At 44.6% G+C, this 21288-nt stretch overlaps 1 pseudogene; it reads right to left on the bottom strand.

Annotated features, from left to right (window-relative positions):
- LOC119350839 overlaps nt 1-21288 on the bottom strand; it is a 62492-nt pseudogene that overhangs the window by 39738 nt on the left and 1466 nt on the right.

Below are 21288 nucleotides of genomic sequence, written 5' to 3' on the forward strand. Positions count from 1 at the left end.
CTCCAGGCGGTATTAGTTGTGAAATAATTTCCACAATGTCTTAATTGTGTACCAAACTCGTAACTCAGATATTCATCTCTATGCTCATATATAGACATTTTATCCTCTTGTCACGAAGATCTTCAACTTCACTCTGAAATTACTTGAACCTTTCAATAATTCAGACTTATGTTTCATCAAGTAAATATACTTAGCATCTACTCAAATCATCTGTGAAGTAAGAGAACAACAATATCCACTGCGTGCCTCAGCACTCATTGGACTGCACACATCAAAATGTATTACTCCCAACAAGTTGCTTTCTTGTTCCATCTCACTGAAAACGAGGCCTTTTAGTCATCTTGCCCATGTGGTATGATTTGCATGTCTCATGTGATTCAAAATCAAGTGAGTCCAAATGATCCATCTGCATGGAGTTTCTTCATGCGTATATACCAATAGACATGGTTTGCATGTCTCAAACTTTTCAAAAAAAATGAATGAGTCCAAAGATCCATCAACATGGAGCTTCTTCATGCGTTTTAAACCAATATGACTCAAATGGCAGTGCCACAAGTAGGTGGTACAATCATTACTATCTTATATCTTTTGGCATGAACATGTGTATCACTACGATCGAGATTCAATAAACCATTCATTTTAGGTGCAAGACCAATGAAGGTATTATTCAAATAAACAGAGTAACCATTATTCTCCATAAATGTATAACCGAATTGCGATAAACATAATCCAATCATGTCTATGCTCAAGGCAAACATCAAATAACAATTATTTAGGTTTAACACCAATCCCGATGGTAGAGGGAACGTGCGATGTTTGATCACATCAACCTTGGAAACACTTCCAACACATATCGTCATCTCACCTTTAGCTAGTCTCTGTTTATTTCATAGCTTTTTATTTCGAGTTACTAACACTTAGCAACCGAACCGGTATCTAATACCCTGGTGCTACTAGGAGTACTACTAAAGTACACATTAATATAATGTATATCTAATATACTTTTGTCGACCTTGCCAACCTTCTCATCTACCAAGTATCTAGTGTAGTTCTGCTTCAGTGACCGTTCCCCTCATTACAGAAGCACTTAGTCTCGGGTTTGGGTTCAACCTTGGGTTTCTTCACTAGAGCAGCAACTGATTTGCCGTTTCATGAAGTATCCCTTCTTTCCCTTACCCTTCTTGAAACTAGTGGTTTTACTAACCATCAACAATTGATGCTCCTACTTGATTTCTACTTTCGTGGTGTCAAACATCGTGAATAGCTCAAGGATCATCATACCTATCCCTGATATGTTATAGTTCATCACGAAGCTCTAGTAGCTTGGTGGCAGTGACTTTGGAGTACCATCACTATCTCATCTGGAAGATTAACTCCCACTCGATTCAAGCGATTGTAGTAGTACTCAGACAATCTGAGCACATGCTCAACGATTGATATTTTCTCCCTTAGTTTGTAGGCTAATAAACTTGTCAGAGGTCTCATACCTCTTGATGTGGGCACGAGCCTGAAATCCCAATTTCAGTCCTTGGAACATCTCATATGTTCTGCGACGTTTCAAAAACATCTTTGGCGCCTCAATTCTAAACCATTTAGCATTACGCACTGAACTATCACGTAGTCATCAAAACGTGTATGTCAGATGTTCGCAACATCCACAAACGACGCTTGAGGTTCAGCAGACCGAGCGGTGCATTAAGGACATAATCCTTCTGCGTAGCAATGAGGACAATCCTCAGTTTACGGACCCAGTCTGCATAATTGCTACTGTCAACTTTCAACTAAATTTTCTCTAGGAACATATCTTAAATAGTAGAACTAAAGCATAAACTACGACATAATTTGCAAAGACTTTTTGACTATGTTCATGATAATTAGGTTCATCTAATCAAATTATTTAATGAACTCCCACTCAGATAGACATCCCTCTAGTCATCTAAGTGATACATGATCCGAATCGACCATGCCGTGTCTGATCATCACGTGAGACGGACTAGTCATCGACGGTGAACATCTCCATGTTGATCGTATCTACCATACGATTCATGTTCGACCTTTTGGTCTCTTGTGTTCCGAGGCCATGTCTGTACATGCTAGGCTCGTCAAATCAACCTAAGTGTTTCGCGTGTGTAAATCTGGCTTACACTCGTTGTATGCGAACATTAGAATCTATCACACTTGATCATCACGTGGTGCTTCGAAACAACCAACTTTCGCAATGGTGCACAATTAGGGGGAACACTTTCTTGAAATTTTAGTGAGGGATCATCTTATTTATGCTACCGTCGTTCTAAGCAAATAAGATGTAAACATGACAAACATCACATGCAAATCATAAAGTGACATGATATGGCCAATATCATCTTGCACCTTTGATCTTCATCTTCGAGGCGCGGCATGATCAGCATCGTCACCGGCATGACACCATGATCTCCATCATCATGATCTCCATCATCGTGTCTTCATGAAGTTGTCTCGCCAACTATTACTTCTACTACTAGGGCTAAGGTTAGCAATAAAGTAAAGTAATTACATGGCATTCTCATTGACATGCTGGTCATAGAATAAATAATACAACTCCTATGGCTCCTGCCGGTTGTCATACTCATCGACATGCAAGTTGTGATTCCTATTACAAGAACATGATCAATCTCATACATCACATATATCATTCATCACATCCTTTTTGCCATATCACATCATATAGCATACCCTGCAAAAACAAGTTAGACGTCCTCTAATTGTTGTTGCATATTTTACGTGGCTGCTATGGGTTTCTAGCAAGAACGTTTCTTACCTACGCAAAAGCCACGACGGTGATATGCCAATTGCTATTTACCCTTCATAAGGACCCTTTTCATCGAATCCGATTCGACTAAAGTGGGAGAGACAGACACCCGCTAGCCACCTTATGCATCAAGTGCATGTCAGTCGGTGGAACCTGTCTCACGTAAGCGTACGTGTAAGGTCGGTCCGGGCCGCTTCATCCCACAATGCCGCTGAATCAAGATAAGACTAGTAACGGTAATCAATTTGAATAAATCATTGCCCACAACTACTTGTGTTCTACTGGTGCATAGAATCTACGCATAGACCTAGCTCATGATGCCACTGTTGGGGAACGTAGTAATAATTCAAAATTTTCCTACGTGTCACCAAGAACAATCTAGGAGATGCTAGCAACGAGAGAGAGAGATAGAGAGATAGAGGGAGTGCATCTTCATTCCTTACAAGAACACGGTTGATGGAGTCATACTCGCGGCGATTCAAATCGCAGAAGATCCGATCTAGCGCCAAACTGACGGCTCCTCCGCGTTCAACACACGTACAGCCCGAGGACGTCTCCTCCTTCTTGATCCAGCAAGGGGAGAGTAGAAGTTGAGGGAGAGCTCCGGCAGCACGACGGCGTGGTGGTAGAGCTTGTTGTTCTCCTGCAGGGCTTCGCCAAGCACTACGGAGGAGGAGGAGGTGTTGGAGGAGGGAGGGGCTGTGCCAGGGGAAGGGTGTGGCTACCCTCTCTCTCCCTTACTATATATAGGGGGAAGGTCGGAGGAGGAGGCGCCCTAGGGTTTCCCTAGGGGAGGGGTGCTAGATGGGTTTGGGCGCCCCCACCCCTAGGAAACTTGCCCCCCAAGCCGGGAGGGGTGGCTACCCTAGGGGAGGCGCCCCTACCTCGCCAAGTAACGTGAGATGGGGTGGGAGGGGCGCTCAGCCCCTTAGTGGGCTGATGTGCCCCTCCCCTTGGCACATAAGGCCCCCCAATGCTTGTCGGGGCCTCCGAAACCCCTTTCGGACACGTTGGTCGTCACCCGGTACCCCCGGAACAATTCCGGACTCCATACCCTTCATCCAATATATCGATCTTCACCTTCGCACCATTCCGGAGTTCCTCGTCACGTCCGGATCTCATCCAGGACTCCGAACAACCTTCGGTAACCACATACTATTTCCCATAACAACTCTAGCGTCACCGAACCTTAAGTGTGTAGACCCTACGGGTTCGGGAACCATGCAGACATGACCGAGATATTCTCCGGCCAATAACCAACAGCAGGATCTGGATACCCATGCTGGTTCCCACATGTTCCACGATGATCTCATCGGATGAACCACGATGTCGGGGATTCAATCAATCCCGTATACAATTCCCTTCGTCCACCGGTATGTTACTTGCCGGAGATTCGATCGTCGGTATCCCAATACCTCGTTCAATCTCGTTACCGGCAAGTCTCTTGACTCGTTTCATAATGCATGATCGCGTGACTAACTCCTTAGTCACATTGAGCTCATTATGATGATGCATTACCGAGTGGGCCCAGAGATACCTCTCCGTCATACGGAGTGACAAATCCCAGTCTCGATTCGTGCCAACTCAACAGACACTTTCGGAGCTACCTGTAGTGCACCTTTATAGCCACCCAATTACGCTGTGATGTTTGGTACACCCAAAGATTCCCACGGTGTTCGGGAGTTGCACGATCTCATGGTCTAAGGAAATGATACTTGACATTAGAAAAGCTCTTAGCAAACGAACTACACGATCTTGTGCTATGCTTAGGATTGGGTCTTGTCCATCACATCATTCTCCTAATGATGTGATCCCGTTATCAATGACATCCAATGTCCATGGTCAGGAAAGCATAGCCATCTATTGATCAACGAGCTAGTCAACTAGAGGCTCACTGGGGACATGTTGTGGTCTATGTATTCACACATGTATTATGGTTTCCAGTTAATACAATTATAGCATGAACAATAGACAATTATCATGCACAAGGAAATATAATAATAACCATTTTATTATTGCCTCTAGGGCATATTTCCAACACATAGACCATGTTGTCTCCACCAGCATGCTCAGTTTGATCTTCTGGGCTGTCCAGCAGCGACTCTTGGGCACCAGAGTTGGCAGGTACGGTGGATGACCCTCCAACCTTCTTCTTGGCGAAAGCCTTGGCCCTGACACCAAAGTAAACAACTTCAACCAAGGTTGACTACAATGACAAACTAAAAACTTCAAGAACACCTACTTGCACTTAATTGTATAAACTGGAAGTTGGGTAGCACTTGACTCTCTAGAGGAGGGCGGTGATTCCTAATAATTCGAGTTAGAAGGATTAAGTGGTTGTCTAATAAGTCCGGCTCGTGTGCGAGAAAAAGTTTGACTAAGAGGCACCTCAATTCATTGCTTGCGAGGAACCGACTCATTAGACAAGCCAGTAGACAACTCCCCAGAGCTATTCCGGGTCTTGCACTTCGAGGTGCCGGCTTGTTGGGTTTTCTTCAAAATAAATTGCGGGTCTAAGTGAGCGTCCAGATGAGAAAATGGTACCTTTTTGACGGCTCGTCTAGTTCTCTTCGGGATACTAGTTTCCGAGTTTGATGAGATAGAATTTACCTCAACATTTTCGGCTCGACTATTTTCTGTCTTATCCTGAGAAGAGGAGGCATCGGCAAGTGCAATGAAAAGGTAGCCAAGTGAGTCAAGTTCTACCTCAAACTCATCTTCAGCGGATGCGTCGTCATCAACCGGCTCGTTTGCCGGCTCAGGTGGAGGAGGAGCAGGGTTATGAACCCTCCTTCTCCACAAATTGGAGCTCGCCTGTGAAGATAATAAGCCGGTGCATCAGTACATAGAGAGAACAATTCATGAGTAAAACAATTTAGCAAAAGAAAAGTACACTTACTGGGGGCACATGATTGGTCAGACAGAATGGAGCCAACCCGTTTAGACCACATTTTTCCTTAGGGTCGCCCAACAGCTTCTTTGTGGCTTTGGCGATCTCCTCTTCAGGAAGATCAACTCGGTTGAAGCATTGTGCATCCTCCAGCTCGTCTGTGTAGCTCCATATCAAGGCGCCCCTCGGGCCAGGGGGCTAGATCCGCCAGCTTATCCAGCACCAGGTTAGATCGATCCCATGAGGCCGTTAGCCGTCAAGGCTCTCAACTTAGGGTAAAGAGGAGCTATCTGTTTCTGCTCCTCGTCTCATAGCCAACCCGGACAAGCCACTTCAGCATCAAGCCGCTCAATTCTGTAACCCGGTAGAGGGTTCTGCCCTTGAGGGGCAGTGTTCTTACAATAGAACCAAGTCTTGGACCAGCCCTTGAGATGACTCGCCAGCTTGGCCTCAGGGAAGGCACTGTTCTTCCTCTTCTGGATGGAGATTCCTCCAAGCTCTATGTAGGGGTTGTCCTTCAATTCTGTCTGATGGTTGATATACAAAAACTCTTGGGAGAGACTGATTCTTTTCTTTGATTCATCATAAGGAGAAGACCACAATGAAAATGTGGAGAGGCTCTCATATGCTTTATTGTTAATCTAAAGATGAGCCCCTGTTACTTTGTCTTCTCCTTTGAATAATTGTTCACAAATTTCAGCTTAGTCCACGTCACACTTGCACTACTATGATTTTCACATCATTCGGTCATGCAAGTGAAAGGCAATAATGACGAAATTTGATGAAGTGATTGAGGTGAAGGAAAAGCTGGTATGAACTCTTCTTGTATTTGTTTTTGTAAATAAGTTTAGCACATCGTTCTTGATTCAGTTTATTATGAGTAAACAAATTTATGGTGACAATTAGAGATTATAGTTGCTCATGTCATGCTTAATTAGATAGGAGTGGGTAATGATTTTCTCTTGAGTGAAAACATGCATTAAAATGGTTGTGATGTAGTACGATAGTATGGTATCTCCCTCTAATGATTCGAGTAGCTTGACTTGGCACGTGTTCACGCTTGTAGTTGATCCAAAACCAATAAAGCGTCCACGATATTTATGTTGATGGTGTTCTATATCCCACTCATGCTCGTATTGAATGTTAATTATTCTTTATGCATGTTTATGACCGTTCTTCGCTCTTTGGTTGGTCGCTCCTCAATCTATTTGCTAGCCTTCGCCTGTACTAAGCATGTTGATCATGCCAACTTCAATATCCTGACTCTCAGATAGCTGGGTCAAGTACCCCTAGTGTAGTTCCTCAACACTCAGGTCTTCAAAGTTGGGGAGCTTCAGCTTGGTCTTCCCATTGTCTAGTGGGACCGGCTCGTCTTTGGCCACAATATTGGCCAAAGTGCCTGAGGCTTCCGGAGTACTTTGTTCTTCCCCAGTGATAATCACTTTTGTGTCAACCACCATTAGATTGAAATCTTCCACCTCTTGTCTAGGACTTGAGGCACGAGCGGAACTCGGTGGCTGAAGATCATGAGCCGGCCCATCTGGATCGGTATGCTCACCTCCATTAGCCGACTCTTCTACCACTGGCGGCTTGTCAACGACCGCTACCTCATGAATGGTTTCAGTTCCATAGACCATGTTGTCTCCACCAGCGCGCTTAGTTTTATCTTCTGGGCTGTCCAACAGCGACTCTTGGGCACCAGAGTGGGCAGGTACTGTGGATGACCCTCCAACCTTCTTCTTGGCGAAAGCCTTGGCCCTGACACCAAAGTAAACAACTTCAGCCAAGGTTAACTACAATGACAAAGGAAAAACTTCAAGAACACTTACCCGCGCTTGAGCGTATAAACTGGAAGTTGGGTAGCACTTGACTCTCCATAGGAGGGTGGCGATTCCTAATAATTTGAGTCGGAAGGATTAAGTGGTTGTCTAATAAGGCCGGCTCGTGGGTGAGAAGAACTTTGACTAAGAGGCACCTCAATTCGCTGCTTGCGAGGAACCGGCTCATTAGACAAGCCGGTAGACAACTCCCCAGAGCTATTCCGGTTCTTGCGCTTCGAGGTGCCGGCTTGTTGGGTTTTCTTCAAAATAAATTGCGGGTCTAAGTGAGCTTCTAGATGAGAAAAGGGTACCTTTCTGACAGCTCATCAAGTTCTCTTCGGGATAATAGTTTCAGAGTTTTATGAGATAGAAATTACCTCAACATTGACGGCTCGACTATTTTCTGTCTTATCCTGAGAAGAGGAGGCATCAGCAAGTGCAATAAAAAGGTAGCCAAGTGAGTCAAGTTCTACCTCAGACTCATCTTCAGCGGATGCATCGTCATCAATCGGCTCGTTTGCGGGCTCAGGTGAAGGAGGAGCAGGGTTCCGAACCCTCGTTCTCCAGAAATTGGAGCTCGCCTGTGAGGACAGTAAGCTGGCGCATCAGTACATAGAGAGAAAAATTCATGGGTAAACCAATTTAGCGAAAGCAAAGTACACTTACTGGGGGCACATGATTGGTAAAACAAAGTGGAGCCAACCCGGTCAGACCACATTTTTCCTTAGGGTCGCCCAACAGCTTCTTTGTGGCTTTGGCGATCTCCTGTTCAGGAAGATCGACCCGGTTGAAGCATTGTGCATCCTCCAGCTCGCCTGTGTAGCTACACATCAAGGCGCCCCTCGGGCCAGGGGGCTAGATCCGCTAGCTTATCCAGCACCGGGTTAGATCGATCCCGTGATGCTGTTAGCCGTCAAGGCTCTCAACTTAGGGTAAAGAGGAGCTATCTGTTTCCGCTCCTCGTCTGATAGCCAACCCGGAGAAGCCACTGCAGCATCAAGACTTTCAATTCTTTAACCCAGTAGAGGGTTCTACCCTTGAGGGGCAGTGTTCTTACAATAGAACCAAGTCTTGGCCCAGCCCTTGAGATGACTCGCCAGCTTGGCCTCAGGGAAGGCACTGTTCTTCCTCTTCTAGATGGAGATTCCTCCAAGCTCTATGTTGGGGCTGTCCTTCAATTCTGTCTGATGGTTGATATACAAAAACTCTTGGGAGAGACTGATTGTTGGCTCCATTTGAAGGTAAATTTCAAAGAGGACTTGGAGTTGACACAAGTTGGTGATGGAATTGGGGGCCATGTCCTGGGGTCCAAGGTTGAAAAAATGAAGCACGGCCCGGATTTTTTTGAACCGGGTGGTCGGAAGCCTTTGTGTAAATGATCAACAAAAATGACAACTTCCCCTTGGGTGGATGAAAAGCTCGAAGCTCACGAGCATAATGAGCACTCGATAGTTTGGCTCATTTGGGCTCATGCTTGTTAGTTAATTAACGAAGCCGAACAATGTTTTTTGCTCATTAAGATTAACGAGTTTAAAGAGCGAGCAAACGAGTTTCATGAGCTAACTCCTTTAGCTCGCTAATTTTCAAAAGTTTGACATGAGACCCCTAGTTCAAATCAGCCCACGCTAACTAAAGAGTTGCTAGTTAGCCCACGCTAAACTAAAGAGTTGCTAGTTAGCCCAGTCTAGCGGCCCAACACCCCAACCCACTTCGGCACTTCTCGTAGACCTAGAAGTCTTTTTTAGATCCATAAGATTTTTGTTTACTAGCGGCCCTGAAAGGAATCACCCTTACTTGGAAAGCAAGACAAATAGGAATTAGACTAGGTCGCGGGTCATTATGCGAGTTGGATTCTGTTGTAACCTCAAGGCCTCCACCTATATACAAAGTGGAGCCCCTGAGGGAGATATATTAAATTGCACTCGAGTGCTAGGTTAGCGAATTCACACCCTTGTAATCGACAAGTCTAGCAATATAATCAAGCAGTATATAGGCTTTTACCTCGATGTGAGGGGCCGAACCTGGGTAACCTCTGTCAGATTCCTACGTTTCGCGTGTCCGGACTCCTGCAAACCTCCCTCATGTTTGTCTCCGGTTTGCGGGAGAAATCGCGTTTGGACTACCCCGCGGACCGATACAGGCCCACGTTGGATGGCTTCCGTGGTCCGGGCAGCGCGGTTTGGACGGATGCTGGCGGTTTGCGGGTCCGCCTTGAGATGCCCAAACAATGGAGGCCACAGTTGTTTTTGAAAAAAAAACTCTGTCCAGAATTAGTAGTCTTAGATTTGTCGCCTCTAGTGAGAGGGTGCGTCATGCCGTTTAAATGCCGGCTCCAATGAGAGGACACGTCCGCTCACCGACCTGACCACCATTAGGTGGGAAAGCGTGTGGGCGCGGGAGAGAGTTTTTGGGTGGGCTAGGCTAGTTAGACACAGCCTTGGCAGCGATCCAGACGCCCGCACACCCCCCCCCCCTCTCCGCCAGACTGATCGACGGATCAATGAAGGTCCGTGTTGAATAACAAAATAAGGGTCGGCGTTGGATGCCCTAATTTGGCAAAGTGGGTAATCTGGACGGTCATGATAATGAGTGGCCGCATTATCCACCGTCCTCATCTTCGAGGATGCTCGAGCCTGGCCGCATTATCCACCGTCATCATCATCGAGGATGCTCGATGTGCTTCTGCCAGACTTTCATCGATGCCAAAGGTGCATTGGGTGGCCAAATTCACCGTTTTGACCCTTTTACTTAACTTAAGCACGATTTGACCCTATGTGCGATTTTTTTTTCGGATTTGACCCTTTTTCTACCGCCATTGTCCTTGGCGGTAGGGTAGCACCCCCTACCGCCAAGGCCTTTGGCAATAGGACTTACATACGCTGTCACGTCTGTTCGGTGTGAAAAGTAGGGTAGCACCCCCTACCGCCAAGGCCTTTGGCGATAGGACTTACATACGCTGTCACGTCTGTTCGGTGTGAAAAGGACCCTACCGCCATGGTCTTTGGCAGTAACGGCATGCACGTAATTATAAAAAGGGCACGCATGCAAATAAAAGATTTATTTTTTATAAAAAGGACCCTACCGCCATAGCCTATGGCGGTAGGGTAACACATCCTACCGCCATAGACTGTGGCGGTAGGGTCCTTTTTGTAAAAAAACGAAGGTAACAATGCAGGTAAGTCTTACCGCCAAAGGCCTTGTCAGTAGGGTGTGTTACCCTAACGCCATAGACGATGGCGGTAGGAAAAGGGTCAGATTCAAAAAACTTTTACACATACGGTCAGATCCTGCTAAACTAACGAAAAAGAGTCAAAAATAGTGAATTTGGCCGCCTTGGGTCCTGCCGTCGCTGAGGACGACTGCATCGTCAAACTTAATTAGCAGATAATGTTAACCAAAAGCATATCTGGTAAGTAGTAGAATCTAATGATTTAATAACAATAAAGAAAAAACAAAAAGATAAGGTTCATCGTTATCTTCTCTGTTGGCTGATACTTCCTCGATCCGAAAATACTTGTCATCAAAATGAATAAAAATAAATGAGACTTGAAATACATCTAGATATATCCCCTTTTATTCATTCATTTTGGTGAGGTACAGAGGCCATCGCCACCGCTGTACAACGAACCAGGCCGTGCCGTACACTACGCATTGCGCTTCGTGGGTTGCCTCGCCCGGGCATGGGACCGCGCTGGCGGCCGACGGCCTTCTCCACCGCGCCGTAGGGAGTCAGGACCGCGTCGGAAATCGCTGCTGCGGAGGCTCGGGGAGCGCCCTGCGCCGGAGGGCCATCTCCACACCACGTGCTGGTCACATCCATGGCTGATAACGCTGCTATATCGTAGCGCCAGTATCGCCAGGGATCGCGCGAGGCGTCGACGAGGTCTGCGCGCACGCTTCGTTTTCATGCATGAGCGCCGCCGTTCTTCTCTCTGGCCTAATCGCTCTCGGTCAGGGCAAAGTGCCGACAACGTCATAAGAGACAGAGTAATATAGCAGGATTCGTTTTTCTCATTGATGATTGTGGTTACAATATATAGTCCACGAAGGGACGCTTCGTTCCCGAAGGTACACCTACTATATTGGTCGTATCCCTTCGGATGGCAATTGTTTTTTCTTTTTTTCCTTTTTTTCAAAAAGGATTCCCCTGCCTCTGCATCAGAACGATGCATACGGCCCTCTTATTAAACAAATAAATAGGTTCCAAACAAGTCTAAAGGTCTAAAAGTCTCCAAAATACAAAAAAAGGAGCTCATGCAGAACCAGAAAAGCTAGAATACAAACTACCCAAAAAGAGGACGCCACAACCGGCTGGCAAAAAAGAGAGGTAGGTAAACTAATTGTCTATACTATTACATGACCGCCATCCAAACCGGTTGAAGATATCCCGAGCTACCATCTCCCAGCGGATAGATCCAGTAACCAAATGTTTCCTGGCCTCCGTCGGAGTGAGTAGCGACCACGAACGGATCAACGCCGTGGCTCGGAAAATAACCTGCAAAAAATGAATGCGTGTTGTCCAGTTAAAAACCAAATCATTTCTGCAATTCCAGATAGCCCACAACAAGGCGCAGACTCCTACGCGAATATGTCTCGCTAAGTCGGGCCCACGTCCCAAATAACGTGTTGACAGAACTCAGTGGAGTAATATTAAAAGCAATATGGACCGTCTGCCATAGAACTTTGGCTAGCGGGCAATCAAGAAAAAGGTGTTTGATCGTCTCATCCCGATCACAGAAACTACACCTAGTAGGGCCTGTCCAATTACGCTTTGTCAAGTTGTCCTTGGTTAAAATAACTTGTTTATGGAAAAACCACATAAACACTTTTATTTTCAAAGGAACGTTGACCGCCCAAACATGTTTGGATCTAGGAATGAAGCTCGAATTGATAACATCAATATACATTGATTTAACTGTAAATACTCCAGACCTAGTAAGCTTCCAGCATAATTCATCGGATTGTTGAGAAAGCAGAACCTCCATTAGTCTACTTACTAGACGGAGCCATTCTTCCCAACGACTGCCCGCTGGCGCCCTTCTGAACTGAATATTAAGGGGGATAGATTGAAATACCGTTGCAACAAACACCTCCGTCGTTGAACAATACGATATAAAAGACGGGTATTGAATAGCTAAGGGTGTCTCTCCGAGCCAAGTATCCTCCCAGAATCGCGTACTAGCACCGTTACCAATAGTAAACTTTGTCCTATTAAACAGGGATTGTTTGACTTTCATAAGCCCTTTCCAGAAAGGCGAGTCAGTCGGCCTTATTGTCACCTGAGACAAAGTTTTGGTCTGAAGATACTTGCTACGGTTGATTTGCGCCCAAGTGGCATCAGTCTCACTTGATAACTTCCACAGCCACTTACTGAGAAGGCATCTGTTCTTAACTTCAAGATTCTCAATACCAAGACCCCCTTGGTCTTTCGGTCTACAGATGATATCGCATTTAGCTAGACGGTATTTTCTTTTTAGTTCATCACCCTGCCAAAAGAATCGCGATCGATAAAAGTTCAGTCTTTTCCTGACTCCAACTGGGACTTCGAAGAACGATAAGAGAAACATAGGCATACTCGTGAGAACATAATTTATCAGGATTAATCGGCCTCCGTATGACATAAGCTTGCCCTTCGAGCAACTCAGTTTCTTTTCAAATCGGTCCTCGATGCACTTCCATTCTCTGTTTGTCAGCTTACGGTGGTGGATTGGTATACCTAAGTAAGTGAAAGGTAAAGTCCCCAAATCGCACCCAAACAATTGCCTATAAGCCTCTTGTTCGTCATTGGCTCTACCAAAGCAGAACAACTCGCTTTTGTAAAAGTTAATCTTTAACCCGGTGAATTGTTCAAAAAGGCATAACACCAGCTTTATATTTCTCGCTTTGGCCAAGTCATGCTCCATAAAGATGATTGTATCATCAGCGTACTGAAGGATGGACACTCCTCCATCAACAAGATGAGGTACCAAGCCACCTACTTGACCAGCCTCCTTAGCCCTTCCTATCATAATTGCTAACATATCAACCACAATGTTAAACATGATAGGGGACATCGGATCCCCTTGCCTCAGGCCTTTATGTGTCTGGAAGTAATGACTGATATCGTCATTCACTTTAATTCCAACACTCCCTTTTTGCGTAAACGATTCAACCTGGCAACGCCAGGCTTCATCAAAACCTTTCATACACAATGCCTATTGGAGGAAAGGCAATTTGACTTTATCGTATGCTTTCTCGAAATCCACCTTAAAAACAACTCCATCTAATTTTTTTGAGTGGATTTCATGGAGTGTTTCATGAAGGACGACCACCCCTTCTAGGATGTTCCTGTCCGGCATGAAAGCAGTTTGAGAATGCTGCACCACAGAATGCGCAACCTGTGTGAGCCTATTTGTCCCAACCTTGGTGAAAATTTTGAAACTAACATTGAGAAGGCAGATCGGCCTGAACTGCTCTATTCTCATAGCATCCATTTTCTTAGGAAGCAGTGTTATTGTTCCAAAATTTAAGTGAAATAATTGAAGCTGTCCAGAGAAAAGATCATGAAACATTGGTAGCAAATCCCCCTTGATAATATGCCAACACTTTTTGTAAAACTCTGCCGGGAAACCATCAGGCCCGGGAGCCTTATTATTTTTCATCTGTGCTATAGCATCAAAAACCCCCTTCTCCGAGAACGAGGCAACCAAAATATCATTATCAGTGGCAGTTAGTTGAGGCACATCCTCAGGCATGGACTCATCGAGGGACACGCAACTATCCTCCGGAGGTCCAAATAACTGCTTATAATACTCGGTTATGTATAATTTTAGGTTGTCCTGTCCTAAAATAGTTCCTTCATCTTGCTCAAGCTGAAAGATTCTCTTCTTTCTGTGCTTACCATTAGCAATCAAGTGAAAGAATTGAGTGTTCGCGTCCCCCTGGACAACTTTGCGGACCTTAGCCTACAATGCCCACTTCAATTCTTCTTCACGGAGAAGTTCTTTCAACCTCATCTCCGCATCTAGTTTAACCTGAAACTCTGTGGCTTGCAAAATCATGGATTCAGCCTTTAAGTCTAGGGTCTGAATAAGAGAAAGGAGCCTTTCCTTTTCAACCTTATAAATTCCACTAAGATGCCTAGCCCAGCCCCGTAAGAAACTTCTCAAATGCCTAATCTTATTCTGCCAATGCTCAACAGAAGTTCTACCTCCTGCATCCTTAGCCCATTCCCTGGCAATCAGATCCAAGAATCCTTCCCGTCCAAACCATGCTATATCGAAAGAAAAGGTGTTTTTGTTTCCCACGTGGTTTGGCTCACCTGAGTCCGTGAATAAAGGTGTGTGATCAGAGATTCCGCGCGAGAGAGCCTGAACCGTTACGAGAGGGAACTTCTGTTCCCACTCAACGCTCGCGAGAACTCGATCAAGCTTCTCATAAGTCGGGTTTGGCATAGCATTAGCCCAGGTAAACTTTCTACCGGAAAGCTTTATCTCTCTCAGATCCAAGCTTTCAATAATGGTGTTGAACATAAACGACCATCTACCGTCAAAATTATCATTATTCTTTTCCTCTCTCCTCCTAATGATATTGAAATCACCCCCAACTAAAATTGGGAGCTGCTCGGATCCACAAATTCAAACAAGGTCCGCCAAAAACTCCGGTTTAAGCTCAGGCTGTGCGGCACCATATACCGCCACCAGAGCCCAGTTAAAACCATCAGCTTTAGACCTGACTCGAAACTTAACCGCGAAGTCACCTATCACTACAGATCGGACATCCAGCGATCCACATCTCACTCCAAGCAAGATCCCACCCGATCTTCCTCGCGGAGGAAGGCAATGCCAATCAAAATCAACACCACCCGAAAGAGTGCTAAGAAACTGGGCGCAAAATTATCTCTACCAGTTTCCGAGAGAGCAATGAAATCTAATTTATGCTCCAGAGACGCCTCAGCAAGAAACCTTATTTTAGCCAAGTCTTTCAGACCTCTGCTATTCCAAAAGATTCCTTTCATAATTCATCATGAAATTTTTTGGTAGTCCGAATCCTAGCACTCCTACGAACCGCAGAAACGGGATAAATCTTCCGCTTCCGCTTGCGTTTGGGTTTACTATGATCTTCCACCCGGTCCTCATAACCGGGCTCAGCGGGTCTAACTACTGCATCCTCTAGGGTTACATCCTCTTCCTCAGACTCAGGATTGGATGGTGCAAGATCCGGACACAGATTATCGAGCACTCTGACCCCTAACGCATCAATCTCAGCATCATTCATGGGTTTTACCGCTGCTAGATTTCGAATAGTTTCTAAAGCATGCTCCGCTTCCAAATCTAAGAGCTCATTCACCGAGTTGGAAATTTCACTATCGTTAGTCCCTACCGAAACTCCTAATTGGTTTGCATTATTTATAATCTCCTCATTAGAAAAATGCAAAATGGAATTAGATATGTTGACGGACATACCATAGTGACCTCATCATCACGAAGCTTGGCCGCCCTCATAGCGCAACTCGGTTGCATGTCATCAACCTCTGGGTGCTCCTGGATGCGAGCACTCATCCGTCTCCCCGCAGAGACCGGGTCAGGGATCCCACCAAAAGCAATGACCTCCTCCCGAGTAAAACCTCGCGTTGAATCCCGTAAAGGGTCAACCAAAGTTACCGGAGGAGGTGGCAGTAGGCTCCCATGCCCCACGGACGAGTTACCCAAACCGCGGCCCTGGACCACAGATTTGTCAGGAGAGAGAAGTGCGGGGGCCGCCTGCCCGAGCCCTCCTCCTGATGAGGACATGATTACCTTGGATATGACCAAAAATATTGCATACATGTATATTTGTGAGGTGATTTCTAATACAAACTATGTAATAATTTATTTATGTCATCCAAAACAAAAATACTTCACAAACTTTTGTGCCATGTCCAATTGCAGGTGTATGGGACATTTGTACAATCCACATATGAAGATAAGGGACAAAGAGATATTTACATGCTGTTCAAAAAGTTCTCTCATGTCACTTTTGGCCCAAGAGAAGATAAAGTCCAAGTCTCTCACGTTCTGGATTCAGATTCGGACTGCACAGACATACCTGACTCAAAACGCAAACAACTTTTTCATACGAACTCCGAATTGGGTGATTCTTTTTTTTTGGAAACTAGATTTTGTGCACTTTTCAACCCAGTTGGATTCACCTTCAAATTCATCCGGAGCGTTGAGTTATGGACGAAACAATCTGATACTGCAGCAGAATCCGAGTCAAACTACAAGTCCAAAGGTGTTACATCACCTCCACTTGGGCCCATTGGCCTTGTACGACCTAGGGTTAGTTTTAGGCTGCCTTAGGACGTCCTCCCACCTCCTTGGCCGCCACCCCTTGCTCCTATATAAGTAAATCCATCTAGTAGCTTTTCCCTTGGGTTTTGTTTAGATTAAAGTTCGCCATAGATGCAACTTCGCGTACTTCGTTTGTGTTCAACGACCAGACAAAGGCGTCACAGAACCCCACCTTGATCAATAAAGCTTTCAACTTATATTCGCAATATCCAGATTGCAATCTCAGTTTCTTACTTGTTCTTCGTTTGCTCGCAGGAAACAGACCCTCGTGGTCAGGTTGATCATGCTCCGGCATGGTCAATAACCTCTCGGAGTTAGTTTAGCGATTGCTAAGGCGCGACGTCCTCGCACGTTCGTAGTGGGATCGTCAAAGTCGACTTCCACCAAAGCGAAATCCATCATCTCATCGAAAGACGGGACACCTTTGCCTCTATCAAGTGGTATCAGTTTTCAGGTTGCTCGGTGAGAATTTCCAGTTTTCCCTATATTAGATTTATTTTCTTACCTATTGTCCAAGAAAAAACCATAAAAAAAAGTTAGATATATTCATCCTTTGTCCAAGCCAGTCCGAGCCTATGCTATTTTCTTTTCATTGTTTGCATTATTGAATTATCGGCTGCATCATCGTGTCGAGTTGCTTGTCTTAGTGTCTAGTTCCTTTAGAGTTTCAAGTTCTGTTCACATTAGTCACGCGGCCGCTGCATCGTTATCCCTTCCGTTGTCCACCACTCATCCATCAATTTCCACCACGTGCTACCCTATGTTCTTTTTCATAATCATAGTTGAGATCGTTCACATCTTCGCTTGATCCAATTTGCATCTTATCTAGTTTGTTTTGGAAAGAGGGAGAGAAAAAAAAGACAGAGAAAAAAAATTAAAAAAAAGATAGAGAAAAAAATAGAGAAAGAAAAAAAAGTTTGAGGAAAAAAAGAGAAAAAAAATCGGATCTATCTAGACTCAATCTCGTAGTTGAATTCGGAATGGAATCTGTTTTGTGTACTCCTCAGTAAAACAGGCATAACTTCCTCATACGAAGTCCGTTTTGCCTCCACAAGTACTCAAATTAAAGCTAGCGACTAGACGCATCTGAATAGTTGCAAAAGCTAGTGCAATATTTGACTTCTCAAAATCATCTTCTAAATAGGTCTTTTTGCCCTCCGAAGTTCGCTCATACAGTTTGTTCCAGTTTTAGAATTCTTTGACTCCTCATATCAATTCGGAATTGAGTGATTCTTTTTGCATTGGAAAGTTTGAGTTAGTAGCAAACTTTTCAAGATGAATGTTGGAGAAAGAGTTGTTATATATTCTGCTTGGCAGTTCTTTTTCATCATTATCTTTACTGCCGTTGTGATATTCACTTATATCTTCCTGTCCAGAGCTACTTCGTATCCTTTATTGATGCTAGTTGTGCTACATTGTGACCTCATTAGTGTTCTAGGCTCGCGTCTCTAGTTCGGTCTAGCCTAGGACCAGCACAGTAACATCGTTGAGCATTTATTCAACATTGCATCTTTAAATTGATTATTGCTAATCTTTTGCTACCATATATAGCCAACCCAGCTCCACATATTTCTACATCGTGTATACGTACGTTCCCCTGGCAATCCCTTTACACAATCTTTGAAGTTAATTGACACTGCTGGTTGCCTGTCACCACCTGCCGCATGGTAAGGACTTGTAAGATATTGATATTTTGCTTTACTGTGAGCACTTTACAACCACATCCTAGTAGTTCATAGGAATATTATTCTCGAATTTTGTTTCTTGTTTCTACTAATCATGACAGGTTCCGGAGATAAAAGTTCTTGGACGACGGACACATCTTCATCATCACGAAAGTTGGGACAACACACACAAGCACATGGCCAGGTTAGCTCTTTACCATCATTTGAGGGTAGATTTAATCCCGCTATTTATCTAGCTTGAGAGCTTGAAGTAGAACAAGTTTTTAGTCACCATGACTTTTCTAAACTTGAGTGAGTACGAGCTGCCACTAGAGCATTTACTGGTTTTGCTTCTGTTTGGTGGAGTGTGCATTGTAAGAAAAACATTGATAACCAACCCACAACTTGGAAAGATTTGATAGATGTAATGAGAAAACAATTTTTCCCTCCTTACTATCGCCGTGAATTGTTTCGCAAATTTGAAAAATTTAAACAAGGCAACAACACTGTTCATGCTTACTACCAAGAGTTCAAATCTTATATGCATCATTGTGACATAGAAGAATCTGAGGATGATACAATGAATAGATTTTTTGCTGGTTTGAACCATGATATCCGTGCAAGATTTCACTATATTCCTCATTGCATTACTGGTATGTATGTTCGCGCTTGTACCTTTAAGAGACAGATACAGGAGGATGCATTGGGTGACTACAACAACTACTATTCCAGTTCGTGCTCACCATCGCCTGTTGTTTCCTCCACCGTTGCACCTACTAGAGCAGCCCCACCTTGGATTGTGAGCGCCACATCATCTCAAAAGTATGGTGCATTGTCAACATCCGTACCTACATCAGCTACGTCTTTGCGGCAAGGTAATAGTAAAGGTATTGATGATATAACCTCACATGAGAATGATGCATCCCTAGTTAACTTGAATACATCATGTGTTGAGTTACCAGTTGATTTGAGCACGCCACCTAGTTTAGAGAATCATGTTACTATCATGAATGCATCATGTGATCAAACAACTGAAATACCAACAATTTTGAATGCGCCCATTGAATTAACTGTTGATGTCAAAGAACCATGTGAATCAGGAAATAAATTAGATTTGGATCAAATACATTTTAAAATAATTGTGCCAATGTTTAATCATTTTGATATGACCTCTAATCTTGGTGATGATTCTGTGTCGAATGGCCTATTGCATGTTTGCTTATTTAAGCATGTTGTAGCATGTAAATTTGATGCAAGTAAGGTTTATTCACCAATGTTGGGATGGTTTAATGACGAACATTGTCAATCTTTTGAAATGAATAAGAGCTTCACTTATATGTGCAAACTAAGTTGCAATATTTTCATGGCTTTTACTTCTTGTGATAATATTTTGGCTTTAGATTTTATGAACTATGCAAGTTACTCATCTATTCATGTGTCATATGTGCAAAAATTAAGGGAAGTAAAAATGGATGACATATACATATACAACATGTACACCTTGTCTCTTTTGTTAGCCACATTTCAGATTAAGCAACGCCGAGGACGGCTTTGTTTTCAAGAAGGGGAGGATGATGAGGACATGATTACCTTGGATATGACCAAAAATATTGCATACATGTATATTTGTGAGGTGATTTCTAATACAAACTATGCAATAATTTATTTATGTCATCCAGAACAAAAATACTTCACAAACTTTTGTGCCATGTCCAATTGCAGGTGTATGGGACATTTGTACAATTCACATATGAAGATAAGGGAGAAAGAGATATTTACATGTTGTTCAAAAAGTTCTCTCACGTCACTTTTGGCCCAGGAGAAGATAGAGTCCAAGTCTCTCACGTTCTGGATTCAGATTCGGACTGCACAGACATACCTGACTCAAAACGCAAACAACCTTTTCATACGAACTCTGAATTGGGTGATTCTTTTTTTTGGAAACTAGATTTCGTGCACTTTCTAACCCAATTGGATTCACCTTCAAATTCATCAGGAGCGTTGAGTTATGGACGAAACAATCTGATGTTGCAGCAGAATCCGAGTCAAACTACAAGTCCAAAGGTGTTACATCATCTCCACTTGGGCCCATTGGCCTTGTACGACCTAGGGTTAGTTTTAGGCTGCCTTAGGACATCCTCCCACCTCCTTGGCCGCCGCCCCTTGCTCCTATATAAGTAGATCCATCTAGTAGCTTTTCCCTTGGGTTTTGTTTAGATTAAAGTTCGCCATAGCTGTAACTTTGCGTACTTCGTTTGTGTTCAACGACCAGACAAAGGCGTCACAGAACCCCACCTTGATCAATAAAGCTTTCGACTTATATTCGCAATATCCAGATTGCAATCTCAGTTTCTTGCTTGTTCTTCGTTTGCTCGCAGGAAACAGACCCTCGTGGTCAGGTTGATCGTGCTCCGGCGTGGTCAATAACCTCTCGGAGTTGGTTTAGCGATTGCTAAGGCGCGACGTGCTCGCACGTTCGTAGTTGGATCGTCAAAGTCGACTTCCACCAAAGCGAAATCCATCATCTCATCGAAAGACGGGACACCTTTGCCTCTATCACCTCCCGCCCCAACCCTCATACCAGAGGGTAGCACCGGCGCCGTAGGAGATGCGGCCATCCTGACTACCGAAGAAGAAGGGGGGACCGGAGCCATCTGCCCTAGACCCCACCCCCCAGCGCCACCAGAGACATGGCCGCCGTAGCCGCCGCCGGAGGACAAGGGGCCGAGGCCACCTGCCTCGGGCCGCCTCCCCCATAGCCAGCCGACATCAACGTCACCGGCGTCGCCGGCGCCAGGATAGGAAGGGGGGAAGC

The sequence above is a fragment of the Triticum dicoccoides genome, chromosome 1B (assembly GCF_002162155.2).
Source record: "Triticum dicoccoides isolate Atlit2015 ecotype Zavitan chromosome 1B, WEW_v2.0, whole genome shotgun sequence".
Classification (NCBI taxonomy): domain Eukaryota; kingdom Viridiplantae; phylum Streptophyta; class Magnoliopsida; order Poales; family Poaceae; genus Triticum; species Triticum dicoccoides.